This window comes from Pelodiscus sinensis, chromosome 1 (genome assembly GCF_052426305.1).
Source record: "Pelodiscus sinensis isolate ZL-2025 chromosome 1, ASM5242630v1, whole genome shotgun sequence".
Taxonomy (NCBI): domain Eukaryota; kingdom Metazoa; phylum Chordata; order Testudines; family Trionychidae; genus Pelodiscus; species Pelodiscus sinensis.
Window position 1 is genome coordinate 3687767 of NC_143052.1, and position 19826 is coordinate 3707592.

The following is a 19826-nucleotide window of genomic DNA, read 5'->3' on the forward strand; positions in this document are numbered from 1 at the left end:
GACAGCTCAGGGAGAGGTACTCTGAGTTTGCCTTGGCTCCCCCTCCCTACCAGGGTCAGAGTCTGCCCGGCAACCCATAGGGAGTGAGGGTATGTCTATACTACCCTCCTAATTCGAAATAGGAGGGTAATGTAGGCATACCGAAATTGCAAATGAAGCCCGGGATTTGAATTTCCTGGGCTTCATTTGCATAAGCGGGGCGCCGCCATTTTTAAATCCCCGCTAGTTCGAACTAGGAAGCCTAGTTCGAACTACTGTTAATCCTCATTTCACGAGGATTAACGGTAGTTCGAACTAGGCTTCCTAGTTCGAACTAGCGGGGATTTAAAAATGGTGGCTCCCCGCTTGTGCAAATGAAGCCCAGGAAATTCAAATCCCGGGCTTCATTTGCAATTTCGGTATGCCTACATTACCCTCCTATTTAGAATTAGGAGGGTAGTGTAGACATACCCTGAGATGCCCTCCCAGGGGGAAGGAGAGGCCATTGTTGAGGGGAGTCTGGAGCCATCCAGGGCAAGGGGGGGGCTGGCTGTGTGGGAGCTAGTAAGCCCCAGGCCTGCATGCAGGGTTCCCCCTGAGAACTAGCCTCTGAAGGCAGGATCCCTCAGCTGGGTTTTATGTCTCCACTGTTGATTCCCAGTTTGTGGAGTTTGCTGGGAGGCTTCCCCAGCCAGGCTGAGTTGGCTCTCCAGCTCCCTGGGTGAGACAGTCACCGCATGGTCAGCTCGGCCCTATCTGCGAGTTCAAGGCTGCTGCCTGCTCTGTGGGTCTGAATGCTGGGCTAGGCGGTTATAGTTTGAATTTTGGTGCAGTTGTGTGGCCTGCACCTTGAGCCCTGCACCCCTTCGCGGTGAGGGGAAATTCTGGGACCGAAACAGCCTGATTCCTGCCGGAAGAGGATCCCTGCGAGAAGAGAGCAGCCCCCTGCAGTGACTGAGTCATCTCTCAACCTGAGGCTCATTCATGGAGTGTGTGAGTGCACCAATTTTTAGTTAGTCAGGCAGGGAATTTGTTTGGGGATTTTATTACCTGAAGCATATTAACCCTGTGGAGGGATGTACCGCCTTCTCCCATGTGAGTCCTTTGGGCTGTACTGGACCTAGTCAGCCCCACTGCTAAACCACTGCAGAGAAGGATTTTGTGGTCAACAGTCATCAAGGGCCCCAACAAAGTACGCGTACCAACAGGACACTGATCTTACAGTTGCTGGGTACCGGTGACCCTAAAAAGAGTGTTTTACCTTGTTCTGTTCTATTTGTCTCCTGTTTAATATACTTGTGTTTATTATAGTGTATGTGTTTGTGCTATTTTCTGGGGCTACGTCTACACTGGCACCCTTTTCCAGAAATGCTTAAAACGGAACAGTTTTCCGTTATAAGTATTTCCGGAAAAAGCACGTCTACATTGGCAGGATGCTTTTCCGGAAAAGCGACCGTGGCCAATGTAGATGCGCTTTTCCGGAAAAAAGCCCTGATCGTCATTTTCGCGATCAGGGCTTTTTTGCGGAAAAGACTACTGTCTACACTGGCCCTTTTCGGGAACAGTTTTTCCGGAAAAGGACTTTTGCCCGAACAGGAGCAGCATATTTTTTCCGGAAAAACACTGACAATTTTACAGTAGATCATCAGTACTTTTCCTGAAAAGCAAGCGGCCAGTATAGACAGCTGGCAAGTTATTCTGGAAAAGCGGCTGCTTTTCCGGAATAAGTGGCCCAGTGTAGACACAGCCTGGGAGTCTCCAACTATCTGGCAAATACATGGGGATTACCCTGGGCTAGAATTTTCCTCCCAAGCTGCCCTGGTGACCCTGCCAGGAAGGAGCGAGGGGGGTGGAAGCACCGCCAAATAAATCCATCAGAAAAAATAAAGGTGAGTGGGTGGCAGGATGCAGAAAAACCCAGACCTGTCCATCAAAACCTGTAAGGAGATTGGCTTTAAAGAAGGTAACCAGGTGGAGAGGAAGGCTACACTGGCAGAAGCCAATTCTCCTCATGAAACAAACAGCGGAGGCCACACTGGCTCTCCATCGACAATAAAGGGAGAGGAAAAGAAAAAAAGTCTCTCGTAGGGTGGAAGTATTTAGTGGCTGAAACCGGGCATTTCCCCGACAGCAATCGAATCGCAGTGCGAACGGTCCCCCTGTTTTGTTGCCGAAGGCAGGTTTGGGTGACAAAATTTGGTAGTGGAGACCAGGCCTAAGGGTTTGGCTGGACGGCAGGCCCAGGGGTGTGTAGCTCAGGAAAATATAACCAGGCCAGCTGTTGCTTCTATGGAAGAACAGAAATAAGCAGTGAAGATGCAGTGGCCCAGAGCCTGCCTAAGGTTGCCAACTTTCGACTCACACGCAACCAAGCTACCATGCCCCCCACTCCAGTGAGGCTCTGCAAATGGCCTAGCTCGTTTCGAGCACATTTCGAAATAGAGCGCTATTCCGAATCGTCCCTTCCTCCTCGTGGAACAAGGCTTACAGGGACGTCGGAATAGCGCGCCAGTTACTTCAGAAGGTATTTCCCAATACCGGGCGCTGTCAAGCCACGGAATACGCTCTCTGGGGGTTTGGGAAGTATCCCGAAATAGCGCCGCAGTGCAGACGTCCCCTCAGTGACTCCAACGGGCCTGGCGCTTGCGCCACCGCTGCCACAGTCTGAGCAATGCTGCCGTTGTCTCTTCTTGGCCCCCAAGTAGGAATAAGGGATCTTCCGGAAAAGGGCTTATTTTCCGCAAGATCCCGTCTAGAGTGGCGCTTTTCTCCGGCAAAACCCCGAACCGGAAAAAAGCGGCAGCCATGTTCATGCAAATGCCGCGGGGGATAATTAAATCCCCCGCAGCATTTGCAATTCCGACTGGTCTCATTAGCATCCCTTTTCCGGAAAGGGGTGCCAATGTAGACACAGCCTGAAAGTCCTGCACCTTGTTAATGATCCATGTGTTCGTGTTCTTCCTTCCATCACATTTTAATTATATAAATGAATCATCTGGCTGCCACGGGGGCAGACCTCCAAACAAGCGTCCATGACCTCAGTATGGGTGCACAAAACAAAACCCGCTCCGCTCATGGATGGAAAAGGTTAGCGGGAACCCTGGTGCAGGACCGGGGAGGAGATATGAGTGCAGGAGGGCGGCAGAGGGTTTGGGAGCGGACAATTTGGGTTGTGACCTGGAGCAGGGAACTGGGGTGCAGAAAGAGGTGCAGGAGTTTGGGTTGTCACCTGGAGCAGGGACTGGGGTACAGGAGGAGGTGCAGGGGTTTGGGTTGTGACCTGGGGTAGGGGATTAGGGTGCAGGATCTGGGGTAGGCTATGGGGGTAGAAGAGGGCAGAGGTTTGGGGTTATGTGGGGTAGGGGGCAAAGGGTTGGGATGCTAGAGGCAGGCTCTGGCTGGGAGCCTTACCTACTTGACTCCCAGCCAGCAGCCTTCTCAAGCAGACCCCTTGCCTGCCCCAGCCCAGGGGCCAGGTGGTTTTTGAGCAGCTACGAGCCTGAGGGGAGGGGGCAGGGGGCTTTGCAAGGTGCCTGTTGATAACAGGCAGCTCCCACCGGCCAGACCCCTGGGGGCGGGAGCAGCGTGGGAAGGCTCACGGCGGTTCAAACAAAGCCCCACTGCAGCTTTTCTCAGCAGCGCCAGGAGGGGAGCAGGCAAGGAGTCTGTCTGGGGCTCCCCGCTGAGCCCGCGGGCCAAGGGGGTTTTGCCCAGGCCTGGTCCATACACTGCCCCATCCCACCCACCGGGCAGGCTTCTTATACGCACCACAGGAGAGCTGCACGGCATGCTGGGAGTTGGAGTCCTTTTTGCCTCCCCTGCTTCCTTCCCCGTGTTGGGGGACGCAGGGGACGAGGGCAGGACTACAGCTTCCAGAGTGCTGGGGCCCTTCCCCTCAGTGCTGGCCGGGCATTGGCGGTGGGAGCCGTTCTCTGTCGGCTCTGACTGGCCCCTGTGGCTGGCAGCCTGCAGTGGGGGCGGCTGCTGACACTGTGGGCTGCCGGTATTGGTGTGGGGGAGCGAGTGGGAAGCTGCAGACGGAGCCGGCTGGAGAAGGCGGGGAATGCAGGGCCTAGCCCCACCCCTGGCCTTGTTCCGGGCAGGGGAGATCAGCCCCAGTCTTCCCTCGGCCGGCTGGAGCATCGGGGAGGAGATGCCCCAGCCCGTCCAGAATCAGCCCCATGGGGGGGGGGGGAGAAGGTGCATTCGTCCCCTTTCCACCAACCTCCATATATGGGCCGGCATCAACATTTACACTGAAGCTGTCCCAGCGACTGTGGATCCCAGCGTCTGTACCTAGACCTGTCCATTGATAGAGTGAGACCCGCAACATTGGACTAAATGAACCTTGGTCTGACCCAGTCTGGCTATTCTTAAGTGGAATAGAATTCATTTCAAAACTAAAACTGTGCCGTTGGCTAGGCACTGTCATTAACTGTGTGTGCGCTACACTTCTCCTCCACTTTCAAACCCTCAAACTGAAGGCGTCTCTTCAGAGAAACAAACAGGAATTAACACCCCAAACCGGTGTTCACACTTATTTCAATGACCCCCAAAGAAAACAGGCGAGTGCTTGGGGGCGAGTTCCCGCTCTCTTCCCTCGATGGCTCTTAGCTGATTGAAAGGCTATTCCCCTGTTGGGACCTGCCAAATAGTCGGGGGAAACTGAGGCAGGCAGTTCAAGGATTCAGCCTGGGAGAATCGAGGCGGCTAAGCAACTTGAGCCCGCCCCGTTTTGAGATGTGGGGCCGTTCTGGCAGCTCAAAGCCTTTCCGATGATGTGTGCAAGCCATCACTTCAGATAATATTATTACTATTACTAATACCTTGCAAGATCAAACCACGGCCCTCTGGCCAGGAATGGAAAAACACAAAGTCAAACCGCAGCACAAAACAGGAAATCCGGCCCCTGCCAAGAGCATCCGAAGGGTCGAAAATGCCTCCCAGACTACCAGGCCCCCTCTGATACTTTGCACAAGAGAAAACACACTGGAAATACGGGCACATCGGTGACAGGCCGAAATCCCCCAGCAGCCACGTCACCTGCCTCCCGAAGGAGGATCCTGTTCAGGGAACCGTCCCCTTCCCTGGACACCTGGCTGGACGTGGTTTGCACGAGCCACCTCAGAATTACACCACAGTCCTACTGCCCTGGTGGCCGGTGTCGAGGGGTGTTGCTGTGGGGTACAGAGCATCAGACTGTCCCCCTCAGCTCAAGGCAGGCGGGTTAGTCACGGATTCATGCTGAGGCCTCGGCTGCCACGTTCTCTTCCCTTTCCCATTTGGGTGCTTTCAGATCTCGTGGGTGATGCCATCGGCCCCGGTGTCGTGTTACTGTTAGTTTATCGATCGGTCCAAAACCTCCTCTACTGACACCTCAGCCGTGGAGACCGAAGCAAGGAATTCATTTAGCTTCTCTGCTAAGACGGGATCATCTCCTTTAGCGTCTCCAGCGTCCAGGGCCCCGCTGGCTGTCGAGCCGGCTCCTGCTTCCGATAGTCGCCCGTCACCCCGACCCTGTGGCCCAGCTCTTGTCGGGCCTTTCGTCCACCCTGGCCTGCCCCAGAAAGCGCTGGGCCCGTCCTCCCCGCTCGGAGCCTCTGGGCTTTGACTGGGACAGTCCCTGCTTGTTCCATCTCTGGGCCTAGGCCCAGCTCCCGCCCGGCTTGTGACGCCCGCCCAGACACACGGCCAGACACACGGACAGATGGGCTCCTGCCCCTCCAGCCCCATCTCCCCTCCGAGCTGGGCACTTGGGGCAGCCAGTCCCTGGTCTGGGGGCTGGGCTTGGCTCTATGTGAACTCCTGGGCCCTGGGACAGGGTCTGCCTGGCTCTCCACCCCACAGCCCGGCCCCCAACACTAGTGTCCTGTCCCAGAGCACGGGCCCAGGGCCCCACCCTCATTGGAGGGCACTGAACTGCCCCCCCTTCTGAGAGTCCTGACCTAGGATCCCCTTCAGAGGGGGACCTGCCCCCCGCTCTGCTCCCACATCCTAGGGTGTTCCACCAGCCTCCCACCCCCAACCTGGTGGAGCAGAGAAGGCAGGAGCAGTGAGGGATCCCCCATAAAAAGGCAGGAAGAACCGGGGGTGGGGCTGGCCAGGCTGGTGCAGCAGGGAGCTGCCAGTCTGATATGAACATAAGAATGGCCATATTGGGTCAAGACTGCTAGGCAGAGATGGCGTTCAACTTTCGAGTAGGGGGAAGACCCTACTTGGACACAGAATGGCTAACCTAGTGAGGAGGCTTTAAACTAGGTTCGACGGGGACAGGTGAGCAAAGTCCACAGGTAAGTGGAGAAAATGGGGACCTGGGAGATGGGTCGGAAATGGGAGGGAGCGTGGGCTATAATTGCACAGAGAAAGGAGAGTCAGGGCAAAACTAGGAGGCAAGGTCAAATCTGTATCTTAGATGCCTATATACAAATGCGAGAAGTATGGGAAATAAGCAGGAAGAACTGGAAGTGATAATAAATAAGCACAATTATGACATTGTTGGCATCACAGAAACTTGGTGGGATAATACACGATTGGGATGTTGGTATGGAAGGGTACAGCTTGCTCAGGAAGGATAGGTAGGGAAAAAAGGGAGGAGGTGTTGCCTTAAACATTAAAAATGAACACTCTGGGGGTATGTCTACACTACAGAGTTAGTTCGAACTAACGGAGGTTAGTTCGAACTAACTTTCATAGGCGCTTCACTAGCGCTCCATTAGTTCGAACTTAATTCGAACTAGCGGAGCGCTTAGTTCGAACTAGGTAAACCTCATTCTACGAGGATTAAGCCTAGTTCCAACTAGCTAGTTCGAATTAAGGGCTGTGTAGACCCTTAATTCAAACTAGTGGGAGGCTAATCCTTCCCAGGTTTCCCTGGTGGCCACTCTGGCCAACACCAGGGAAACTCTATTGCCCCCCTCCCAGCCCCGGAGCCCTTAAAGGGCCACGGGCTGGCTACACAGTTTGTGCCAGTTGCAAGGCTGCCAGCACCCGTGCCAGCACACCGTGCACCTGCCACACCATGAGCCAGCCACCCGAGGACACCCAGCCCTCCACTGCTCCCCAGGACCAGCCTGGCGGCTCCCAGGAGCCTGCCCGGGGGCGCAAAAGGCGGGCGCCCGCTTGGTCAAGTGCGGAGATCGTGGACCTCATCGAGGTTTGGGGGGAAGCCTCCAATGTCCACGATCTCCGCACTTGCCACAGGAACGCGGCCGTCTACAGCCGCATGGCTGCCAGCCTGGCCGCCAGGGGCCACCAGCGCAGCCGGGAGCAGGTCCGCTGCAAGATTAAGGACCTGCGGCAGTCCTACTCCTGGGCCTGCCAACCAGGGGCCGACCCGGAGGCCTGCCCCCACTTCCACGCCCTGGACCGCCTCCTGGGGGCTCATGCCGTCCCTGCCAGGCCGGGCAGGGGTGGAAGTGGCCCTTGGTTCCCATGGAGACAGAGCTGCCCGGAGCTCTCCCAGGCTGCCCCAGCCAGGAGCCCAGAGGCAGGGAGCCCGGCTCCTCCCGACCCTGCCTCCCCTCAGCCCCACGCCCGGCTGGAGCGCTCCTGCCCCTGCAGGGCTCCGCACAGCGCCTGAGTCCCCTTCACGAGGCTGCGAGTTGGGACTACCCTCCTGGGCCTGGCCTGCCGCAGCCCATTGCAGGGGGGAGCCAGCGCCAGCCCCATCTGGGGAACGTTTGCTCCTGGGGGCTCAGAATGGCCCCCCCCTGGATGCTCCCCAAGCAACGAAGCAGAGACCCAGCCTCTGTGCTCCCTCGTCGCAGGGCAGTCGAGCCAGGCCAGGTCATCCCGGGGAACAGCACCCCGAGGTGCACACCCAGCTGGCAAGAGTCGCCCCAGAGCTCAACCTGACAGTGCACCTGGCTGGGGGGGGGCTCATGGCTCCATGCGCACCCCTTAGTCCTCAGTGGCTGCCACGGCCGTTAGAACAGCACCTGCACGTACGGAGGTGACGCGGGAAGGTAATTCGAACTACAGGTATTTAAAAATAATGCCCGCCCAGGAACATGCAAATGAAGCCCGGGATATTTAAATCCAACAAACCTGAATGCCTACATTAGTCACCCTAGTTCGAACTAGGGTGGTAGTGTAGACAAACCCAGAGAGACCTCACCACTCCATGGAGCTTGCACTGAGCGGGGTTCCCAGATGCTGATGGTAGCTGGGGGCCAGAGGGCAGGAGACCAGCAGAGCAGAGCCCCCCGCACGATCAGACAGGAGATGAAGAAGACTCAGTGGAACTGATGCAGTTTAAATCCAGGTATCAGAACAGTTGTTCTTGGGCAGGGGTAGGAGTTTATATAGGGATAGTTCGAATAGAAAGAGGCGAGACAATAGAGACTGATCACCCCTGGCTATGGGGGATGTTCCTTGAAAAATGCAACTAGGCAGTTTCGGTATTTGGATGTCAATAGGATCCATGACTAGAACTGGTCTGATAATGACTAATTTGGGTGTGAGCAGGCCCGGGTTCATTAGCATCTGGACCAGGGATTTCCCATCAAGCCGTGCTTCTCTGCTTTCGGTATCCCATAGTTCAGTGCGGTTCCTGCTTTGGAAGAGCTGGTCCCCATGTTGTATGCTAATGAGTTCTCTCCTCAATGCAGATGAGGCTGGGGTGTTTCCTTAATTAGTTTAGCTGTGTCTTCCCTGGCCTTTTCCTTGCTTTCTCAGATTCTAGCAAAAGCTTAGGGGAAGGAGGGGAGGATGGTTTTCCATGAATGTCACTCCCTGGCCCCCAAGAGCACAGGGCTGGTAGGACAGAAGGGGGCAGCCCTCTGGGGATCTCTGGGCCCCAAACCCTCACCCCTGCACCCCAGCTTCCCAGGTACTAAGCAGAACTCCAGAAATATTGTATGAATGTAAATGGAATAGTTGGGATAACATGACTCACTGCTGCTCCTTATTAAGCAATTTTCATCAGCTCACTCGCCTGGTACCAGGGCAAATGCAAGCAATATTTTTAACCTTTGATTACAAATTCAGAAACAAACAAACAAACCAAAAAGGCTACAGAGCACGTCTTAGGAATGTGCATTTCTGCAACATCAGCCCTGTAGAATAGCCTCCCACTAGTAGCTTTCCCCACTTTTTATTTCAGAAGGTGCAGAAAACTACGAGGAGGAAGCTGTCTTAGATTTGATTTCCACCAATAGGGAGGAACTGGTTGAGAATTTGAAAGTGGAAGGCAGCTTGGGTGAAAGTGATCGTGTAATCCTAGAGTTCATGATTCTAAGGATGAGTAGGAGGAAGAACAGCAACATGGACACAATGGATTTCAGGAAGGTGGATTTCAGTAAACTCAGAGAGCTGGTACGTAAGGTCCTTGGGAAACAAGTCTAAAGAGGACAAACAAGTGAAGATGGCCGGCAGTTTTTCAAAGGGGCATTATTAAGGGCAGACGAGCAAACTATTCCATCGCAGACGGAAAGATAGGAAGTATGGCAGGAAACCACTTTGGTTTAACCAGCAGGTCTCAAAAGATCTAAAAAATCCAAAAGGAGTGCCACAAAAAGGGGAAATTAGATCAAGTCATGATGGATGAAAACAAATAACAAAAACATAGGGGCAAAATTAGAAAAGTCAAGACACAACACGAGCTCCAATTGGCTGGAGACATAAAGGGCAAGAATAAAATGTCACTTAAATATGTTAGAAGCAAGAGGAAGACCAAGGACAGGGTAGAACCGTTACTCAAGGAAGAGAGAGAAGCAACACAATGAAATGTGGAAATGGCAGAGGTGCTGAATAACGTCTTTGTTTCAGTTTTTATCAAAGTTGGTGGTGATGGTTCGCCTCGCATCGGGAATGCTGGTGAAAATGAAATCGGTTCAGAAGGTAAAATAGGAAAAGAAGTTAAAATTACTTAAAAATTGAATTGTTCCCTCTCTTGGTATTCACACCTCCCCTTCAACTGCTGGGAGTGAGCCACATCCACCCTTACTGAACTGCCCTTGTGAACGCTGGTCCTAAACTTGATAAGTAACTCCTTTCTGCTGATATGCTAGTACGTATAAATATATATCCTTCCTCTGTGATTTGCACCCCATACAACTGACAAAGTGGGTTTTCCCACAAAAGCTTACACCCAAATAAAGGAGGAGTAATGGTAGTCCGGACTAGGAAGCCTAGTCCAAACTACCTAGTCCGTGCCGCGTGTAGCCGCGCAGCACAGAGTCTGCACTAGCGGACATTTAAAAATGGCAGCTCCTGGCTTTATGCAAATGAAGCCCGGGAAATTCAAATCCCAGGCTTCATTTGCAACTCCGGTTGCCTACATTATCACCCTAGTTCGAACTAGGGTGGTAGTGTAAACATACCCTTAGTTAGCCTCTAAAGGCAAATATAGTTGCCCATCTTTAAAACTGAAATAAGGACAGCTCAAGAAACTACAGATAAGTCAGTTCCAGGAAGATAATGGAGCTAATAACAAAGGAAACCATTTGCAAACATCTAGAAGATAACAAGGTGATAAGTAACGGTCAACATGGAGTTGTAAAAAACAAATTCTGTGAAAGCAACCTGGTATCTCTCTTTGCTAATATAACAAGCTGGGTGGAGAAGGGGGAAGTGGTAGATGTGGTATAGACTTCAGTAAGGCATTTGGAATGGACTCCCATGGCCTTCTTATTAATAAACTAGGGAAATGCAACCTAGATGGGGCTGTTATAAGGTGACTGAATAGTTCTCAATGGGTCACAGTAATGTCAGGCAGGACTAAAGAGTGGGTTTCTGTAGGGGTCAGTCTACACTACAGAGTTAGTTCGAACTAACTTAGTTCGAATTAGTTAATTCGAACTAAGCTAATTCGAACTAATGTGTCTAGAACTAAAAACTAGTTCGAATTAGTGTTTTGCTAATTCGAACTAGCATGTCCACATTAAGTGGACCCTGAACAGAGCTTAAGGCTGGCCGGAAGCAGTGTCGGCAGGGCATCAGAGGAGGACTTAGAGCGTGGAGATGCTGTCTCAGGCTAGCCGAGGGCTGCGCTTAAAGGGACCCGACCCCCACCCCGGACAGACAGTTCTCAGGGGTGCCCCGCTTGAAAACCAGTCCTGGCTTGGAGTGCCCTGAGTGCCCACACTGGGCACATCATGCCACTTGGCCATCAGCCCGGCTGCACTTGCCGCAGGCTGCCATCTGGGGAGGGGGAGCAATCGGGGGGCTGCAGGAGAGCTTCCACCCCCAGAAGCCCGCAGAGCCAGCCCAGTCCTCCCCATCGGGGGCTCGTACTCCATTCCTCCCTCACCTCCTTCCACTTACCCTTCCCTAGCCCCTTTTCTTGATGTACAAAATAAAGGACAATTGTGGTCAAAAATGGAATCTGTCTTTATTGAACAAAACTGGGGGAGACTGGGAAAAGGAGGTGGGAGAGGGGAAGAGAGTGGCTGGGAGAGGGGAGGGCAACTAAAATGATCAGGGGTTGGGAACAGGTCCCATATGAAGAGAGGCTACAGAGACTGGGACTTCTCAGCTTAGAAAAGAGGAGACGGAGGGGGGACAGGATAGAGGTCTCTAAAAGCAGGAGTTGGGTGGAGAGGGTTGTCACGTTGCTGAATTGGAGGGAAGCAGCCAGATCGCTGCTGCACCCCTAGGTGGGAGTGCTGGCCCCAGAAATTGGTGTGGGGGGAGCCATGTGGGGTATTGAATGGGAGATTATTGTTTGTTGATCTTATGTACGCTATTTATGTGAATGTATAATGTCTATGTGTGTAGGTAGGAATCTGTAATCTGTGTGGAAGCTGAATATTTCTGTGAATGTGGTTGAGCATTGCTATGGGCAGGCTGAGTAGTGAAGCCCTGTGGAACAATGGCCCTTGATGGCCCAAAGACACACCTAAAGCAGGAGGGCGGAGACCCAAGAGCTGCCAGCAGAGAGAGGCTGAGGACCAGGTGACCGGCTGAGACCAGAAGAGGCGAGGAAGGAGCTATAAAGAGGCCATGCGGTCGATGCCATTTTGTTCTCAGCTCAGCACTTCATCCCAGAGGCAGCACTGCAGGGATTGAAGAGCCCGGAAGACCTGTGAACCCATCCTGATCGTAGGATGTGCAATAAGAACTTTTAAACCAGCAGCTGCAACATCTCTGCTAGAGCCTGCATCGAGGACTGGGAGATTCGGTGCATGTAACGTACTGTACTTTAATAACCTTACTCTCGTGCTTTTCTTTCTTGTAATAATAAACCTTTAGATATAGATTCTAAAGGATTGGCCCAGCGTGATTTGTGGGTAAGGTCCAGAGGGTAGATTGACCAGGGATCTGTGGCTGGTTTCTTGGAACCGGACAGAACTTGTTCGGGGTAGGTGGGATTGGGTGCTAGGACCCCCCACCTGTGTATGAGGCCCGGGGCCATCTGGGGCACGGATATTGCTGGGGTGTCAGAGGGGTTTTGCTCGGGAGGCTTCAGGCAGGCAGCTGAAGCGCTCTGTGAGACTGGTTTTTGGCCTGTGTGGAGAGGTCGCCAGTCAGGGGGACTGTAAAGAGCCCCGGATTTGAGCAATTCGCCCTGAGCGGACGCCCTAAGCTGTGCCCAGACACGGCCCGGTCCGTCACAGTGGCGTAGTCGGCAGGATCCACAGATCTTGGTCAATTGAGCTTTGGGATCAGGACCCCACGCTGTCTAAATTTGATTTTTGGTGTTGAGAGTTTGGTTGATTAAAGAGCCGCTGCGATGATCCCGGAATTATATGAGAGTCTGAGCAAAAGTGCTCTGAAGGATTTGTGCTTGGGGAGAGGCATTGCCTTTAGGAAAAGGGCCTCTAAACTAGATCTGGTAGTGCTGTTATTAACCAGAGATGTGGATGAAAAGGAGCAGAAGCAAGCCAAGGAGGCTGCTGAAAGAAGGCGGAAGGCGGATGAAGAAATTGCTAAGAGAAAGCAGGAGATGGATCGGGAACTTGAGATGAGAAAAGCAGAACATGCAGAGAGAAGAGCAGAGCATGCAAAGAAGATGGCCCTAGCCAAGGAGGAAAATGCTAGACTTGACCTCCAGCTTAAGAGACTAAAAGAACAAGAGAGACTGTATTCTCCTGAAGGTTCAATGTATAACTCTGTGGGTATGGGGTGTGCTTATGATATGGCAGACGTATTTTGCCCAGCTGATGTGATGACCCAACCCCAAAGCATGTGTGAATGCAAACCTTTTGTGGTACCTGTAGCTAACAGGGAGGTTTGGGAAGGGGGTGCATGTGGGTATGGAAAGTTTCCTGGAGCTGGTCAGTCTCCCTGTAACCGAGGGGAAAGTGTCTCTATATGTGAGCCTGTGGGTGAGGGCCCGTCTGATGCCTCAGAGGTGAGGCTGGAATCAGAACCAGGGCAGGAAGAGCCCAGAAGTCAGGGAAATGTTTCTCTGGGGCAGCCTGGAGTGGCTGGCCAGAGTGAAGTTTTAGTTGAGGTGTTGGTGGCTGGTGAGGTTTGTGGAATTGAACCTGCACAAGCTGAAATTGAGTCGTGTGAAGCACAGTGTGTGCAAGCTGGCAATTTGGCTGGTGGAAGTAGCAGTGGGGCAGTAAAGGAAGCTGTCCCAGTGGCTAGCTGTATGACTGAGATTAGCCAGGGGTGTTGGGACAAGGGAGAAGCTGTCTCTGGTTGTCTGTCTGTGTGTGGGGAAGAGTTTCTTCCTTTGTCTGAGGAAGGTGCCCCACAGCCTGTGAAGGCTGAGAGCAGTGTTGTTGTCCCAGAGTTGGGTCTGGATATGGCTAAGGCCCAGGAAGGGGGTGGCCCAAGGTTTGTGTCTGCTGGGGAGAGGGATGAGGTGACTCAGGTAGAGTCAGTCAGTGTTTTACCAGAACCCCAGAGACCAGACAGTGGTGACCCTGATATTGTGCCTGATGCTGCTGTGTTGCTGGCAGAGGGGGGAGCTACTCTGTGGGAGCAGGGAGACCCCTTAGCCCAGGCACAAGGAGAGAATGAGGGTGTGTTAACTCTGGTGCCTAATGATGGTGCGGACGTTTACAGCCATCTAGAGAGCTGCACAGGGAGTGAAGATGCCTCTGACCCTGTCTCTTGTGGGTCTGTCTATGTGCCTGAGAGGGGATTATCTGTGAATCCACCTGAGGGGCCAGAGATAACTCAGGGAGTAAGGGAAGTGCAGGAGGAATTGGTTGGGGCTCAGCAGGGCAATGCTACTGCAGAGCCAGGGAAGGGTGAACTGCTGCTTAAGGAGGCTCATAGGGAGGAGAGTCCTGGCAGTGCTTGTAGCAAGCAGTTTGCAGTAACTGAGAGAGGTGACGATGCCTGGCTTGGAGAAGGCATTCAGGAGAAAGCTCTGCCTGTAAAAGGCAGCAGCTTGTTGTGTGAGGCACTTGTTGCAGTGCCTGGCAGACAGAACTTGTCTGTTAGCAGTGACTCCACTGACTTGGGTTTAGGGAAACCCAGTGTGGATGGTGGTGGAGAAGTCTCAGAGGGACTGAGGGTTGTTCCAGATGAGGCAGGAACAGCCAGAGAACTGGAGCAGGCTGCTAACCCAGTGACTGTGGGTGACCAGCTTGCTGGGAAGTCAGTGTGTGTGGGACAGGATTGTTCCCAGGTGAAGGAGGAGAGTGGGAAGTTAGTGTCTCAGATTCAGGAGGAGGACTGTGTAGCCAAGTATGCAGAGCAGAACAGCTGTGTGGTCACCCTCCCTAGGATGCAGGAGATGGCAGTTATGCTCCCATCTCTGGACACAGTGGACACTCATACTCAATCAGGGAGGTGGATATCTGGTTCCATGTGGAAACAGAGGTTAGAGAGGGACAGAGGAGAGACTTGGGAGTCTACAGCTCACTGCTGTTACCCCACTGAGTGGGGGAAGGGGGAGAATTCCAGGGCCATTGTGAGCCAGGGAGTCACGCCCAGCCAGCCCATTGTCTTGGTCAGGCCAGAGGTTTCAGGCCTGGAGCCCAGAGGACAAGGGGGAGGGGCAGGACTTGCTTTGGCCAAGAAGATTTGCAGTTTAAACCTGAAGGGCCAAAACTGCAATGGTGTGGGGCCAGAGAAGGGGCCTGATGGAGAATTTCAGTATACACCTGGTATAGGATTGTTCTTGTTACTGATGTTAATTCTTGTAACCAATGGATTATTGTTGCAGAGAATTGTAACGGTATACAGGGTGCATGAGCTTATGAAAATACCATGTAATCTGTCTGGAGATGTACCAAACGACAGACGGTATGTAAGGGGACATTGTGATGTTGCTATTTTGTGGTTAACACTTGTAACTGGTCTTGGAACTTCTTACAGGACAAAAAGGGTTCCAGCCAGAAGGTCCTGTGTAAGAAGGGAAACTGAGGCACACCACCATTTTGTTGGGGGAGGCCTGTGATGCCCTCAGTGATGTTACTGGCATCACTTCCTGCATCAATTTTGCGTTGGGGGTGTCACGTTGCTGAATTGGAGGGAAGCAGCCAGATCGCTGCTGCACCCCTAGGTGGGAGTGTTGGCCCCAGAAATTGGTGTGGGGGGAGCCATGTGGGGTATTGAATGGGAGATTATTATTTGTTGATCTTATGTACGCTATTTATGTGAATGTATAATGTCTATGTGTGTAGGTAGGAATCTGTAATCTGTGTGGAAGCTGAATATTTCTGTGAATGTGGTTGAGCATGGCTATGGGCAGGCTGAGTAGTGAAGCCCTGTGGAACAATGGCCCTTGATGGCCCAAAGACACACCTAAAGCAGGAGGGCGGAGACCCAAGAGCTGCCAGCAGAGAGAGGCTGAGGACCAGGTGACCGGCTGAGACCAGAAGAGGCGAGGAAGGAGCTATAAAGAGGCCATGCGGTCGATGCCATTTTGTTCTCAGCTCAGCACTTCATCCCAGAGGCAGCACTTCAGGGATCGAAGAGCCCGGAAGACCTGTGAACCCATCCTGATCGTAGGATGTGCAATAAGAACTTTTAAACCAGCAGCTGCAACATCTCTGCTAGAGCCTGCATCGAGGACTGGGAGATTCGGTGCATGTAACGTACTGTACTTTAATAACCTTACTCTCGTGCTTTTCTTTCTTGTAATAATAAACCTTTAGATATAGATTCTAAAGGATTGGCCCAGCGTGATTTGTGGGTAAGGTCCAGAGGGTAAATTGACCAGGGATCTGTGGCTGGTTTCTTGGAACCGGACAGAACTTGTTCGGGGTAGGTGGGATTGGGTGCTAGGACCCCCCACCTGTGTATGAGGCCCGGGGCCATCTGGGGCACGGATATTGCTGGGGTGTCAGAGGGGTTTTGCTCGGAAGGCTTCAGGCAGGCAGCTGAAGCGCTCTGTGAGACTGGTTTTTGGCCTGTGTGGAGACGTCGCCAGTCAGGGGGACTGTAAAGAGCCCCGGATTTGAGCAATTCGCCCTGAGCGGACGCCCTAAGCTGTGCCCAGACACGGCCCGGTCCGTCACAAGGGTGCATACAGAAAAGTTCTTCATGAGTTCCCATAAAGAAGGACTAGAGGACACCAAAGGAAAGGAATGGGTAGCAGGCTTCAAACTAGTAACAGAAAGTTCTTCTTCACAAAGCAAAGAGTCAACCTGTGGAACTCCTTGCTGCAGGAGGCTGTGAAGGCTACAACTAGAACAGAGTTTAAAGGGAAGTGAGATCAAGTCATGGAGGTTGGGTCCATGGAGTGGTATTATCCAGGGGGTAGGAGTGGTGTCCCTGCCCAAGGTTTGTGGAAGGCTGGAGAGGGATGGCACGAGACAAATGGCTTGGTCACTGTCTTTGGTCCATCCCATCCAGGGTCCCTAGAGTTGGCCGCTGTCGGCAGACAGGCTACTGGGCTAGATGGACCTTTGGTCTGACCCAGGACGGCCATTGTAAGCTCAGGGCCCAGGGTCGGGGGTCTCAGTGGACCACCTTGATTTTCATGCACACCTGCTCCTGGGTGGCCAGGCTGGCAGCTCTCCTGCCCAAGCCGGCCACTTTCCTGTGCCTAGTGCGGAGATTGTGGAAGAGGTCCACGATGTCCGCACTAGCCCAGGCGGGTGCCCGTCTCTTGCGGTCCCGTGCAAGCTCCCGGGAGCCTCCAGCCTGGTCCCAGGAAGAGGGGGAGGGCTGGGGGGAATCGGGTGGCTGGCTCAATCCGTGCCAGGTGCAGGGTCTGCTGGCTGGGTGCTGGCAGGCTTGCACCTGGCATGGGCACAGTAGCCAGCCCGTGCCCCTTTAAGTGGTCCGGGGCCGGGAGGGGGGCATAGAGTTTCCCTGGTGTTGGCCAGAGTGGCCACCAGGGAAACCTGGGGAGGGCTAGCCTCCCACTAGTTCGAATTAAGGGGTTACACAGCCCTTAATTCGAACTAGCTAGTTTGAACTAGGCTTAAATCTCGTGGAATGAGGTTTACCTAGTTCGAACTAAGCGCTCCGCTAGTTCGAATTAAGTTCGAACTAACGGAGCGCTAGTGTAGCGCCTATTAAAGTTAGTTCGAACTAACCTCCATTAGTTCGAACTAACTCTGTAGTGTAGACATACCCTGGTGGAGTACCAATCAAGGGTTAACCTGGTGAGCACTCGTTAATCAAAACATTACAATAGATTGTATAGGCAGCAGATGGACGGAGGGGAAGAAATTTCATAGGTTCTAGTGGAAAGACGAACTGAGCACATAAGCCAATAAACTATGAAGGTTACACAGCATCTCTGCCCTCCGCCAATTAAACATCTTATCAATAATACAGGTAGTTATTCCTAACAAGCTAAATAAGCCAGCATAAACAAAACAGACATATTAATGGCAACTTTGGCTGCTGAAATTATGATGCATCTACTGTGGGGTGATACTGCCTCACGCTGGCATAGTCCTTGGGTTCCAGTTTTATTATCTAGGAGACCGTGAGAACAACGTCCACAAAGTTTGTGTTGATACCAGCCAGGGTCTCATCGGAGCGAGGCCCTCTTGGAATATGGTTGCCAGGGCAACCAGGGTCATGTTAACTGCTTGTGATGTATGTTCCCAGGCCTGTCTCAAATTTAGGATTGAATAGGGGTTCTTAGCAAAATACCATGGACTGCCTTGATTTACCCCTACGGGGACTTAAACACCTCTAGGGACTTAAACACTTCCTACGAAACCCATTCCTCACCCGCTATGTGAAATACTTTGTTCCAATCTCCAACCTAGACCTCCCCCACTGCAACCAGAGACCATGGCTCCTTGTTCTGCCATCTGCCACCCCTGAGAACAGCCTCTCGCCAGCCTCTTTAGAACTCCCCCTTTAGGAAGCTGACAGCTGCTCTCAACCCCCCCATCATTCTGCTCTTCTGCAGAGTAAGTGTAGGGCCGGTGTAGACACCCCATTGGATTGGATTGCTTGAATCGGACCCTGGAAGGTGTCCCACAAAGCCCATCCTGATGGCTATGGGCAGCGCTGTGAGACTAGGCCCTGTGTTCTTCATGAGGAGATTGTGGCATCGTGACGATGGTTGTATTCAGCGCAGGATGGGTCACGTGAGGTGTCACGGAAGAGGCTACAAGTTCCTGGCTACAGCTGTTCTATTGTCTGCATGAACCACGTCTGCACCTTGTGCTAGGAACGTGGACGAGGCACCAACCACCAACGTGCAGAGCCAGGCAAACGGCCACGTTCTGCCTGGTGAGTTAATGGGCCGTTAGGGAGAAGAGTGAAGGTTGAAGGAGCTAATCACCCACCTTCCCCAGACGGGTTCTGAGTTGCTGCGTTGAGACTGCAGGGTCATGTGATCATGCCCCCGGGTACTAGCCTCCATCTTAGACTGCTAGTCATTTTCCACAAACAGAGGCTGGGATCTGTGGAGATGGGACAGGACGGGAACTCCAGCCCAGGGCAGACAACGTCGCAGTGGGCACTGGAAATCACGGACTGTGAGACTTCCCTGACCCCCGGGACATGCTCGTTGCCTTGCTTATAATTACGTACAATCGATCTGTCTGCAGTTAATAAACCAGTCTGACATCTGACCGAAACAGTGTTTTGGCTGGAATCTCAGTGCGGGTTTGAAAGGCAGACGGGGTAAAGAACGTCCACTGGCCAGGGACACGACAGCTCATGAAACCATCTGACCCACCTGGGCAGAAGGATGGCTCCTCTGCTGAACAGAACTTCTTCATTCAATGAAGTCCTTTTGCACGAAGGAAACTGCAAGGCCGCTTAATGGGTATTTAGCCTGCTCGGCGCACGCCATGGGTCTGCTGTGGTCTCTTCTGCAATCAGGGACGGGTCTATCAGGCCCCACACACCTCTGCCTGCCTCAGCTGCCTCGGGAAGACTCTTCGGTGTTGCTGGATTTATATATTGTCCTAGGAGAGCAAGGCTGGGCTCCCATCATTTGGAAACTCAGCTGCCTCTAAGGTTGAATGAACGGGTTTGTAAATAATCATTGCAAGTCTAAAAAGGCTAAAAAGGCCCACTTGTGCCTGTGGACAAAATTAATAAAGTTCTGTAATTTGACATCTGTATTTAATTTAGTCTCTCTTTAGCTTTATAAATGAAGGCTGCGACTACATTTACATTCCAGATTTGAAATATAAATGTACAGTATATGTGTATATAATATATACATATATATACACACACACACATAACTACATATGCACACATATAAGTAGATATATGCATGCACATTTTATACACACACACACACACACACACACATAGTGCTTTTGTGGTACGCCCAGGACGGCATATTGGCACCTATTTTCCCATCTTACTTGAATTGAATTAGAGTCCCTGTTTTCTGGGGCGGCTTCTCTCCAGACAGAAGAGCCTGGAACACATGGCTCTTAAAGGGGCTGCGACCGCATTTTTTTTTGCTCAACAACTTTGATCCTGGGCTGTGTCTACACTGGCGGCTTCTTACGCAAGAACATCTTGTGCAAGGGTTCTTGTGCAAGAAGTCTTGCACAAGAAAA

The 19826-nt window shown here is 52.5% G+C and overlaps 1 protein-coding gene across 1 annotated transcript in view; it reads left to right on the forward strand.

Moving 5' to 3' along the window:
• The window catches only part of LOC142827925 (interferon-induced protein with tetratricopeptide repeats 5-like), a 164182-nt gene that overhangs the window by 73729 nt on the left and 70627 nt on the right, over positions 1-19826 (forward strand). The gene's annotated exons all lie outside the window — the stretch shown is intronic.